Source organism: Puma concolor, chromosome E1 (genome assembly GCF_028749965.1).
Source record: "Puma concolor isolate L17-30 chromosome E1, mPumCon1.1.hap2, whole genome shotgun sequence".
NCBI classification, from domain to species: Eukaryota; Metazoa; Chordata; class Mammalia; order Carnivora; family Felidae; genus Puma; species Puma concolor.
Genome location: NC_141680.1, coordinates 59,043,750 through 59,057,242, shown reverse-complemented (window position 1 = coordinate 59,057,242; position 13,493 = coordinate 59,043,750).

Below are 13,493 nucleotides of genomic sequence, written 5' to 3'. Positions count from 1 at the left end.
CCTTGACCAAAAAAATCCCTGATGTAGGAATTTGCCCTGAATATAGATGTCCCGTAATACAAAAATAAATATGCACAAGGTTATTCAACCGCAGCATTGTTCAAAAGTGCGAAATATTGGGAACTGCTGAGGCACTTAAGTGTGAGAGATGTAAAGTATGAAGAAGGGTACATCCATACAACAGAGGACGAGGCAGAAATAAAATGAGGAAGATCTCTGTGGACTGACATGGAGTGGTTTCAAGGGTGTGTTTGTGTGTGTGTGTGTGTATATATATATATATGTTTAATTATTTATTTAAATAATCTCTACACCCAACATAGGGCTCAAACTCAGGACCCTGCAATCAGGAGTCTCATGTTCTTTTGACCAAGCCAGCCAAAGTGCCCCTCTGGGTATATTATTAATTAAAAAAAAAAAAAAACTAAAGACAAAGAGTATTTATAGTATTTATACCTTTTACATAGGAAATAATTAAATAAGAAAGTAATCGTGTCTCTGCTTATCTTTGCAGAAAGAAAGTCAAGGAAAAGATACCAAAAACCAGTGAGACTGGTTACCTAAGTGGGGTGCTGGGTAGGAAAAGCTCTCCTCGACCCTTCAGAGGTTCTTTCGGCTGGCCTAAGGATGAAATTGACATGACACAGATTAATGGGGGAAAATCGAATTTAATTTCATACATACGGGAACCCCACATACAGGAGAGGTTCACAGAGAGAAAAGTAGAGTGCTTATGCCATTCTGAGCTGAGGAATGGGATGGGAGCCTGGGCTTAACAGGGAAGGAGGACAGTAAGAAAAGCAGTGGTCTCGTCACTAGACGATTGTCCTGCCACACAGACGGGTCACGCCGGTAAAATTTATCTCTGGTAGTTCCTCTTATTCCGGGAAAGAACTAATGTAGATTCTTCTAGGTAGTTAAGGGAAGGTCACCAATTTCTCTCCAGCCACAGATCTTGACTGCCTTCGGTTCTAAGTAGTCCACAAAGTGGCACATTCTGGAAAGACTTGTTCTAAGCCTCTTGAGGAGTAAGTAGGGGGTGAAGGTGTAGAATGGGGTGGGGGAGGGAGTGACATTTCTCCGAGTACACCTTTTGGCATAGTTTTGCCTTGGCACTCTTAACAAAACAAACCCCAACTGAGTAAATTTGAAGATCTCATTGGCTTTACTGGGCAGCCAAGAACTGGGAAGCATCCCATCCAACAAATGGAAAGGAGCTCCCAGGAACTAGAGGAAATGAGAAGCAAAGGCAGAAGGCAGTTGGAGGGGAGGGGGTGGGGATCTATCGCGCAGATCACCTCACTAGGGCTCATCCGGGTAATGAGGGTTAAAGGTCGCAGGTCACATTCCTGGGAGAAGCTAAAACTGCCGTTACATTAGATGTTACTTCTTGGTTTGCGGATGTGGCTTAGCACAAGGGACTCTATTTTGAGCCTGTGGTCTCATTTTTCCTTTAACAGAAGCTTAACACTAAAAAAAAAAATATTAAAATCAGCAGGAACGGGGCGGAGGGGGAATCCTCACATGGAATACAAAGATAAGTAATTGGAAAAAAAATTGAACCTGTTAAACTATTACTCATAGGGGCGCCTGGGTGGCTCAGCCAGTTAAGCATCTGACTCTTGATCTCAGCTCAGGTCTTGATCTCAGGGTTGTGATTTCCAGTCCTGTAATGGGCTTGAGTATATTATGCTAAGTGAAATAAGTCAGTCAGAGAAAGACAAATACCGTATGATTTCACTCCTATGTGGAATTTAAGAAATAAAACAGATGAACATATGGGGGGGGGGGGGGTGGAGAGAAGAGAGGGAAACAAGCCGTAAGAGATTTTTAATTTTTTTTTTAATGTTTATTTACTTTTGAGAGAGAAAGAGTGAGTGCGCGAAAGGCAGAGAGGGGAGGACACAGAATCCAAGCAGGCTCCAGGCTCTGAACTGAAAGCAGAGAGCCCCACGCGGGGCTCGAACTCACAAACTGCGAGATCATGCCCTGAGCTGAAGTCAAATGCTTAACCGACTGAGCCACCCAGGCGACCCTAGAGACTTTTAAAGATAGAAAACAAACTGAGGATCGATGGAGGGAGGTGGGTGGGGGATGGGCTAGAGGGGTGATGGGCATTAAGGAGGGCACTTGTGATGAGCACTGGCTTTGTATGTAAGTGATGAATCACTGAATTCTACTCCTGAAACCTATATTGCCCTGTAGGCTAACTACCTAGAATTTAAATAAAAAATTGAAAAGAAATAAAAAGAATAATGCCACCCAGGGATGTAGGGCCTGCTTGGGATTCTCTCTCTGCCCTTATCCTGCTCGTATGCTCACTCTCTCTCTTTCTCTCAAAATAAATAAACATTAAAAAAAAAAAAATACTGGGGCACCTGGGTGGCTCAGTCGGTTGAGTGTCCGACTTCGGCTCAGGTCATGATTTCACAGTTCACGGGTTCGAGCCCCACATCGAGTTCTGTGCTGACAGCTCAGAGCCTGGAGCCTGCTTCGGATTCTGTGTCTCCCCCTCTCTCTGCCCCTCCCTGCTCACACTCTGTCTCTCTCTCTCAAAAATGAATAAACATTAAAAAACTTTTTTAATGCAATTCCCAAAATGAATAAACAAGAGACTGATCATAAAAATGATCAGACTGATTTGATTAAGAACTAAATGGAATCTTCTATACCCTACGACCCAGCCATTGCACTACTAGGCATTTATCCACGGGATACAGGTGTGCTGTTTCGAAGGGACACATGCACCCCCATGTTTATAGCAGCACTATCGACAATAGCCAAAGTATGGAAAGAGCCCAAATGTCCATCGATGGATGAATGGATAAAGAAGATGTGGTATATATACTATGGAGTATTACTCGGCAATCAGAAAGAATGAAATCTTGCCATTGGCAACTACGTGGATGGAACTGGAGGGTATTATGCTAAGTGAAATTAGTCAGAGACAGACAAAAATTATGACTTCACTCATATGAGGACTTTAAGAGACAAAACAGATGACCATAAGGGAAGGGAAACAAAAATAATATAAAAACAGGGAGGGGGACAAAAACAGAAGAGACTCATAAATATGGAGAGCAAACTGAGGGTTACGGGAGGGGTTCTGGGAGGGGGGGGGTGGGCTAAATGGGGGAGGAGCACTACTCCTGAAATCATTGTTGCACGATATGCTAACTAATTGGGATGTAAATTTAAAAAAATAAAAAATAAAGAACTAAATGCAATCTTCTAGAAATTAAAAAAAATATGATCATTAGAGAAAATAATTCAATGAATGAGTGAAAACAGCAGATTATACACAGTTCACGAGAAGAATTAGGGACGCCTGGCTGGCTCCGTCGGTGGAGTGTGCAACTCTTGATCTTGAAATCATGAGTTCCAGCCCTGCATTGCATGTAGCAATTACTTGGAAAATAAAGTAAAATATCGTTTAAAAAAGAGAATTAGTAAACAGAGATAGACCTAAAGAAATTTTTCAGAGGGGCGCCTGGGTGGCTCAGTCGGTTGAGCGTCTGACTTCAGCTCAGGTCATGATCTCACAGTTCGTGGGTTCGAGACCCGCGTCGGGCTCTGTGCTGACAGCTCAGAGCCTGGAGCCTGCTTCGGATCCTTTGTCTCCCTCTCTCTCTGCCCCTCCCCTGCTTGCGCTGTCTCTGTCTCTCAAAAGTAAATAAATGTAAAAAAAAAAAAAAAAAAAAGAAAGAAATGAAAGTATCTAACATATGCTTAAACAGAGTCCTCTCTTCCCTGCTCCCTAAAAAATAAAGACACAGAGAATTGAATCAAGATAACATTAGGAGAGATAAAGGCTGACAATTCCCAACATGTGACTGAGATATGAATCATCTGTACGGGAAGCACAATGTATACGAGGCAGGATAAATATGAAATCCACCCGAGACACACGGTGGGGAACTACACCACAGGAAAAGACCTTTAAAGTAGCCAGAGAGAAAAACGGAGAACACTGACAAAGGGCCTCTAATGAGATCAGTAGCCAGCTTTTCTCAACAGCAATAACGATAATGGAAGCCAGAAGGCAGTAGAAATCTGTCTTCAAAGTGCTGAGAGAGAACATCACCTCCGACCGACCGAGTAAAGCCATCAAGAACAGGGTGAACTGACGGCCTTTTCCCATGTCTCCAAACTGAGTTTACCACCAACAGAAATTCACGACAGGGACTTCTAAAGAATGTATTTCTAGAAGAAAGAAGATGGTTCTACCAAAAAGCCTGAAAAGAAGTAAGGGAGAAAGAAACTGGGCCAGAGAAAAGTTAGTGAATGTGAGGTCATAGAAAAAGGCCCTTCCAGCCTTCACCCTACGTATGTTTTCATCTGTCTGTTCGTCTGTATCCCCCCCTTTTTTTTTTAATGTTTATTTATTTATTTAGAGAGAGAGCAGGGGAGGGGCAGAGAGAGGCTCTCGAGCAGGCTCTGCTCTGTCAGCTCAGAGCCCGACGCGGGGCTCGAACCCACGAACCGTGAGATCATGACCTGAGCCAAAATCAGGAGTCTGATAGCCACCTGGGAGGCCCCATCTGTCTGTATTCTTTATCATACCCTGTAATGAACTGATACGTGTGTTTCCCTGAGTTCTGTGAGCTCCCTTGGCAAATTAATCAAACCTGAGGAGTGGGGGGTGTGGGAACCTCAGCTTTACAGCCAATCGGACACACATGGGACAACATTCACTTGCATCCGGCATCTGCCTGGGCTGGGGGGGGGGGGGGAGGGAGGGGCAGTCTCATGGGACTGAGCCCTTAACCCATGGGGTCTGACGCTGCCTCCAGGTAAACAGTGTCGGGATGGAATTAAATGGAAGTGAACTGTAGGCCCCTCAGCTGTGTCACAGAATTGCTTGTGGCACAAGGAGAGGCCCCGCCCCCACAGGTCACGGCCACAAGTGTCAGAAGCGAAGTGTTCTGTGTAAATGTAGAGGAGATGGGGGTAGACTGGGTTCTTCTAATAGAGTCAACGTGAAGGAAAACGTAGACGACCTTGAAGATACTACACCGTACGGTAAAATCCACTGAACTGTGCTCCTTAGAAGATGCAGCGTCAGGGCGCCTCCATGGGTCAGTCAGTTGAGGGTCCGACCTCCGCTCAGGTCTCATGGTTTGTGAGTCTGAGCCCTGCATCGGGCTCTGTGCTAATGGCTCAGAGCCTGGAGCTCGCTTTGGATTCTGTGTCTCTCTCGCTCTACCCCTTGCCCGCTTACACTCTGTCTCTCTCTCTCTCTCTCAAAAATAAACATTAAAAAAATAAAATAAAATAAAAATAAAATAAAATAAAATAAAATAAAATAAAATAAAATGCTTGAGTCCAGGGGCGCCTGGCGGGCTCAGTCGGTAGAGCATGCAGCTCTTGATCTCAGGGTCGTTGAGTTTGAACCCTGGGTGTAGAGATTGCTTAAATAAATAAACTTTTTAAAAAAAACTTTCTTTAAAAAAAAAAAGATTAACCTACATTCAAGGAGGAAGGGGAAAGAAGGCAAGCAAAAATCATTACCCCTTAGCATTTTCCTCAGCTACAGCCATGTGTAAAACTTGTGTGTCCAAGGAACATACAAGCCCACGAGGAAGGGGGAAGAAGGCACGTGAATCTGGGAAAGGTAAGTCTTGAGCCCACAGCACTGACTCTAATTCTGGGGATAAATCTAACACCTTTAAGCAGAAGTTACTTTGTTATAACTGGTCCCACAATTTTATCCAGGCATTCTTTCTCGCTATAAAGACGCTCAGCCAGAAATACATTCCAAACTGGCTTTCTTTCTTATTTTTTTCTTTTAAAAATTTGTTAATGTTTATTTATTTTTGAGAGTGAGACAGAGCACAAGTAGGGGAAGGGCAGGGAGAGAGGGAGACACAGAATCCAAAGCGGGTTCCAGGCTCCGAGCTGTCTGCACAGAGCCCGACGCGGGGCTGGAACCCACGGACCGTGAGATCGTGACCTGAGCCGAAGTCGGACGCTTAACCGACTGAGCCACCCAGGCTCCCCTCCAAAACTGGCTTTCTGGAAAGCCTAACTCTCTCACAAATTTGGAGTAAAATTTTGACGGGAACACACAGTTCCATGAGAGATCTTGTCATACCCAGTAGTTCCTACCCTCTTCCTTGACCTGTTCCAGTTTGGGCCAAGAACCCCAAGTACAAGTTCACACTTCCAAACCCCAAGGCCTCTTCCCACCAGGAGTAAACTGGGAGGAACACCAAGCCTGGGCCAGGAATGGAGCGGTTGGTTTATCAGTGGGCGGAGCTAGGGTTGGTGCTTTCGAGGTTGGCGCCCGCCATCCGTCATGAATCCCAATTTCCCTCCTTCCCTCGTCTTTCAAGAGTCAACTGATCAGGGGCCCCCTGGGTGGCTCAGGCCAGTGAGCTTCCGACTCTGGATTTCGGCTCAGGTCACCATCCCAGGGTCGTGGGATCAAGCCCAGCGTTGGGCTCCACACTGAGTGTAGCCCCTGCTTAAGATTCTCTCTCTCTCTCTCTTCCCCTCTCTCTCTCTCTCAAATTCAAAAAAGAAAAGAGAGAGAGAGAGTGTGTGTGTGTCACTGATCAGGTACCGTGTTACTGACACCCCTGCCCACGGGCCACATTGTCCCTCCTCTCCCACTTTCCTGGGGCTCGTGTTTCTCTGTCAACACATTTAAGGGATGTAAAAGGCTAAGGGGGAACACTTAACGCTGCACACCGTTTTCTGCTTTGTCCACCTCTGTTCCACCCCCCTGCTACAGAGATCAGGAGAGATTAAGAAGCAGGATGCAAGTTCGCGTAGGAATGGGGGGGTCTGACGTTTACCTAGGAGAGGACGGTCGGCTCCTGGCGCTTCTCCCCACAGCGGTCCTCACATATCCTGTTGACCTGTATGCAAAGGTTAAAGTCAAACACGTGTGTTCCCAGAAGGAGAAAAGTACACCTTACCGCGCCTAAGGATTTACACTTGTCCACAAAACTCGTGGGCAAGTCGGTTGATACGGAAACATGGCGTTCTCTGGGTCGTCACATCCTGGGCAGACACACTGGGCAACTTCCTACCTGGAAGGCAGGAAACCACAGGCCTCGCGCCAACCCCTTTCACAGACACGCACTTGTGCATGCACACACATGCTTCCTCGCGATCTCAAAGCCCATAGCACACCCGGGGTGATGCATGACGGTTTCCACCATCAGCTGATCGTAAATGCAGGAAAAAACATGGCCCTGCACGCCTTTGCACTTCGTGTGGGCACCGCGCTCCGTTCGAATGAAAGACAAACTTGGCAAAGCTGAACCCTTGTCATGGATGGGGAATTTCTCGCCCACGGAGGCAGGCCTACTGATCTAGCACTGCTTTGTGGTTTGGGGGTTTCGCCAAACTGCAGTGATGATCAGTATTTCGGAGTCGGGGGTTAACGAAATCAGAAAAATCACTTGGGGTGATAGGATTTGCCAAGAGAGATTTGCCAGAAAGGTGTTTGGGGCGAGGGAACAGGTAGAGTCCTGACTTCGACAAGCAAGAGTGTCAATCACAGCGCCTGGCTGGATGTAGAGACGCGCACCTCACCTCTCGCTGGGGGTATTTATGGACTTGCGAATACACCCCCACAGCCCTTGGGAGCCTCTTTCTCCTGTCTTCCTGTCTCCCAGCCTCCGGGGGCTGGCAACAGGAGAATCCACGTTAGGCTAACTCTCTCTTCTTTGGACATAACCTGTTCTCGTCGTCGTTGGGAACGTCTTTGTCCCTGGAATTCTGGAGTGTCGCCAGCGGGGAGGTTTCCATGCCTGTGTTCGCAGAGGCAATCCCACTTGGGTGTCTGAGAGCCCCTCTAATCTGCAAGCCCAGCCCAGCTCCCTTTCTATCAGATCCGGAAACCCTTTATCATTCACCGGCTAATGTACCTTTGGCTGTCTTCTCCGGTGTTATCTCCCCCAGATCTGTCCTCCACCTCTGTCCACTTTGTTATTCACATCTTTTTTTTTTTTTTTTTTTGAGAGAGAGAGAGAGAGAGAGAGAGAGAGAGAGAAACAGCACAAGCGGGGGAGGGGCAGAGAGCGGGAGACAGGATCCGAAGCAGGCTCAAGGCTCTGAGCACAGAGCCCACAGTGGGGCTGGAACTCACCAACCGAGAGATCACGACCCGAGCCAAAGTCGGATGCTTAATGGGCTGAGCCACCCAGGCGCCCCCATATAAATCACATCTTAAAAACGGGGGCAGAGGATTCTGCCCTGTGTACTAATTATTTGCATTTCAGCAAAGACTAGCATCTTTTTTCAGACTCTAGTGAATTTTTATATTTATAAATCATGGGTTTTGTGTTTTGTTTTGCTTGGTTTGAATCCCAAGACTTTACTTACTTATTTCTTTATTTTTAATGTTCTAATAGAATCTCCATGGAAAGCCTCATGTTACCGTGTTACCATTGAGTTAGCCCTCCCACCGGCCCCTCCCTCGCTCTCCTGCTGTGGGTGGTAGCTGTTGAGCTTGACCTTCCTCCCTCTCTGGTTGTGCAATCCTTCTTCCAAATTAGCCGCTCTCTTCGGCTTGCGTGGAGCTCTGTCTTTTCTCAGCGACCAGGCCGGCCATCTAGGGTCTGAGAAGTGAGGCAAGAATGACAGTTTCCACATTTGGGGGCAAGGGGAGAAACGCCAGCACACTACCAGCCCTCTCCTGAAGCCCAGGCAAGAAGCACACAGCTCCCGGGGCCCTCGGTGGCGCCATCCCAAAGGCCGAGCCTTATCACACCTGCCTGTGAAGCCGCCTTCCAGGTCTTCCAAAATCCGAAGGCTTAAAAGATGGCCACATATTTGCTCATGATTTTATGGACCAGCCACTGGGTCTGGGGACCAGCTTCCTTCGGCTCTGGCCCGCGGTGACCCACGCAGCTGTGGACATCCGGGGGCTGGACTGGGGCTCCAGTCCACGATGGCCTCTCTCCCCTGTCTGATAGGTCACGCTGGCTCCCGGTTGGGCGTCTCCGTCCTCTTCCTCAAGGAGGCTACGGCCAGCTCCTGGACGTGATTGCAGGGGACTCAAGAGCACATGAACAGAAGCCACAAGGCCACTAGAGGCCCATTATCAGAAGGCAGATGTCATTTTGGCCACATTCTATGAGCCAAAGAAAGTCACAAGGCCAGGCCAGAGTCAAGGCGCGGGGAGACAGACGTGCCCTCTCGTTGGGGGGTGGGGGGGGAGTGTGTGCATCCCAGGATGGCAGGACCTGGGGCAGCCATCGCCACCAGCAACGTGCCCGCTGCCACAGGGTTCGCACGTACAGCGCTGCTCTTACGCCGTCCGGTGCCCGGCGGTATGCGCAGACGCAGGGCTTCCCCGAGAGGGACTCGGTCTTTCTCATGGCCCGGTGTCGGTCCCCAACAGTCTGCGCAGGGCGGGAACAGCCCACTTTCGCACGGGGCTTCTTCCGTTCCTCAAACCGCTGCAGGCACAGTTGGCAGGCACAGCCAGCTTTACGAAGTCGGTTCCTGTCATCGTTCCCCTGTTACAAATGAAGACACCAAGGCATAAAGCAATGAAGAACTTAAGGCACTTGTCCCAGTCCACACAGCAGAACTGAGATCGTGGCTTTGCGATCCACCCTCTGGAACGTTCTAGGCATCCGGAGGTATTCCCTTCTCTGGCATTCCCCCTCCCTTCCTTGTCTACTCCGTGGAATTCGGGGGGATAGAGGCTGGAGCACACATCCCTGCCTCTCTCTCTCTCCCCAGCTGCCACTCTGAGGCCAGGAGGCGAGGCTTGGCGAGGACATCTGAACCCCGGGGGTTCACTGGGAAAGGAAGCAAGGAAGCGTTTGATTTGTTTCAGGGCTGAGGTGCCAGCTGTCTCCAGGGACCGGCCTCAAAGAGAACTCGCCTGATCTTGTGCTCGGGGAGAAAGTGCACCCCACAGGGGTTCCCAAAGAGGATTCTGCCAGAGGAGACAGGAGGACGGGGCAGGCATGCGCAGTTCCGAGGGACTGACTGAAGGCCACTGGTTCCCACTTCCCTCACCACACACCTTATGTACACATGCGCGCGCGCGCGCGCATACACACACACACACACACACTCCATTTCAGTGTATCTTCATTTCCTACGCCCAGCCCTCAGAAGGTTCCCTCCCAACAAATACAGTTAAGTCCAAATAGGTGGTCGTGTTGCTAGGCAGCTGAGACCGTGTCCAAAGCTTGCCCCTGGAACCGTCCATTAGGGCCAACGCCACCGTGGCACTGATGTCAGGTATTAGCAAACACATCAGTGGACTTAACAAATCATATCAGCAGCTAGCTGAGTGAACGGTTGAAAGTGGGTGGCAAGGAAGTGAATTAGAAGCCAGCTATCATCCAAACGGCTTTTGGCCACTTGCAGTGGAGGTGGAGAAAGGAGCGGAGATTTGCAAAAATATTTAGCATCAAGATGGCGAATGAGTTCCATCTGGATTCCAAACTAATTAAAAAAAAAAGTCGCTGCGAACAGTTTTAAACATGATAGAAAAGTCATGAATCACTATGATCTATCTTGAAATAGTTAATGGGTTAAAATAAATACAACATTGGGGTGCCTGGGTAGCTCAGTCGGTTAAGCGTCCAACTTCGGCTCAGGTCATGATCTCACAGTTCGTGAGTTCGAGCCCCACATCAGGCTCTGTGCTGACAGCTCGGAGCCTGGAGCCTGCCTCGGATTCTGTGTCTCCCTCTCTCTCTGCCCCTCCCCCATTCATGCTCTGCCTCTCTCTCTCTCTCTCTCTCTCAAAATTAAACGTTGAAAGAAATTAAAAAAAAAATATTATGGCAGCACAATTAAGATGAATGATAAAATCATTTTAAGTTCTGTGACGTTAACATTTTTGTTTCCTATGGTTACCGAGACCAATTACAATTGTGCAAAATTTTATCCGTTGCACTGTGTGATACAAGTGGGCAAATTATCTATTGTCAAAACTAGTTTCTCACTTCTTACAAAATGACATTTATTTTTTTCAAGAAGTTGACATTTTCAAGAGGTTGGGAAAAAAAACCCAACCCTTCCCATTAATAGGTCTATAGAAAATAAATATAAAAAAAGAAACCTTTTAACTCTCGGAAAGCATTAGGCTCTAATTGTTGGAGTCACGAGTGCTAATTCATACTCTGACTGATCCAGAACATCCCGGCTGATGTTTAAAATTTGGTCATCAAATGTGTTTTCTTTTCGCAAGCTCGGTTCTACTCAGCTTCAATTCAGTGCATCAATTTGTCTTTTTATAAATTCTTGAAATACAACTGGGGCAATTTTCATCATGGCTTTTTTTTTTCTTCCATAAAACACTTTAATCGTCTGAAAGTGGTTTTGATTGAAATGACAAACCAGCCTCTGATGCATAATTAGAATATCTAATAAATTTTGATTAGAAACTTGCCTGAAATGCATGCCACTTCAGATACCGAAAAATAAAAACTGATTTTAGTAAGAATGTCTTTTTACAAAGATGCTTACACAAAACTGTTTCAGAACACAGCGTACTTGAAGTTTTTAAGTCTTCTTGGTTTTATGAAGCCATAATCCACGTCGTAAGTGAAAAGTATGTTATACATACTTTTCAAGATTGTTTTAAGTCTATTTATCTTAAGAGAGAGGGAGGAAAGGGCAGAGAGAGAGAGGGAGAGGGGAAGAGAGCTGGGCACAGAGGCTGATGTGGGACTCGATCCCACGAACCATGAGATCACGACCTGAGCCGAAATCAAAAGTCAGACGCTCGACTGACTGAGCCGCCCAGGCAACCCGACTTTTCAAGATTTTAACTCAACTTAATGATGACCTTATATTTGTAGAAAACAAAATCTAATGAGGTATATTTCACATGTAGACAAAATAAATTAACCGATTTTAGAAAATTTCAAACATACACAAAAGTAGAAAGAATAGTGTAATAAACCCCTATTGCGCAACTCGTATTAACAAAAATTAATGTAGTTATTAATATAATTGTCGACTCACGGCCAATTGTCTCTCACCAGTGCTCTCGTGCCCTCCCCACTTACAGCTCAGACAGGATTATTTTAAGCGAACCCCATACACCATATTGTCCGTCTGTAAATACCTCAGTATGTCTTACGAACGGGTAAGAACTCTTTAAAATAAGCCCAATACTATGACCGTATCTAAAAACGTTAACAATTTTCCTTAGATCCACCAAACACCCAGTTTGTATTTCGTATTTCCCTGATTCGGCAATAGAATTTTAGGGTAACAAATCAACAGTGAAGCCAACGTTAAGTTCAAAACCATTGCAAGATGGAAGACACAGACAGACTGAAAGCGAAGGGTGGAAAAACACTTACCACGGAAATGGAAAGGAGAAAAAGAAGTCAGGCTAGCAGTACTTACAGCAAACAAAACAGATTTTAAAACAAAGACTGTAGAGGTACCCGGGTGGCTCAGTCGGTTAAGCATCCAACTTCGGCTCAGGTCATGATCTCGCAGTTCGTGCGTTCGAGCCCCCCGTCGGGCTGTGTGCTGATGGCTCGGAGCCTGGAGCCTGCTTCAGATTCTGTTGGCTTTGAATGACACTTTAGATGAGACAGACCTAACAGGTATCGGTATCTATACCTATATACCTGTATCTATCTATATCTACCCATCTGTATATATCATTCCATCCCAAAACCCTGGAATTCACACTCTTTTCAAGGGCACACAGAACACATTGGGCCACAACACAATAAATTCGAAAAGACCAAAACTTTTTAAAAAAAAATTAAAAAAAAGAAGAAATTAATAGTGATTCACTTCCTCGCCGTAAAGTAGGAGAGGCATTTACTGAAAGCAAGGGTGAGTGCGTGCTTGGTGGGCTCAGAGAGAGGGCCTGAGGTCTCCTTAACCACCGCGGGAAGAGAAGTAACATCCACAGGGATTCTGATGGCCGAAAACCACAAAGACCGAAATGAAAGCCCTGAAACCCTCGATTCCATGTAGCGCCCGGTCAAGGCGGGTAGCGAGGTGCAGCTCGCTCGCAGGCAGTCTCGGAACACAGGCAAGAACCTCCCCTTTGCGAGTGCCCTCCGGTGACCCTGGCGTGGCCCACAGAGGAGGTGAGAGAACAGAGCCCGAATGACCCAGTCCTGCCCACAGGCGCAGGCCCCGGGAAGCTTCTCGGGAAGCCTTGTAGTGCACACCTGTTGCTACACCAGATTTGCTCCCACGTGGGAAGAAAAGGGGAGGGCGGATCGTCCCTGGGAGAGAGAGGGTCCCTCTCATCCATGAAGCTCTTCACAGCGGGGGGCCAGAGGACCTCACGGTCTGGGGGGCGGGCGGGCTAAGGCCCTGGACGCTGCCTGCTGGAGAGTATACCCCCCACCTACGGGCCAGGGCTGCCCCGCCCTTGTAGGTGACGCCCTCCCTGGTGACACCAGAGGCCTTGTCACACCTTTCAGGTGGTCCCTCTGCCGCCCGAGAGCTCCAGGCTGGCTTTTTCTTTGGAAAAAGAACGCTATGCGATTGACGACCCTGGCTGCCCCGGACGGTCACCAAATGAGGGG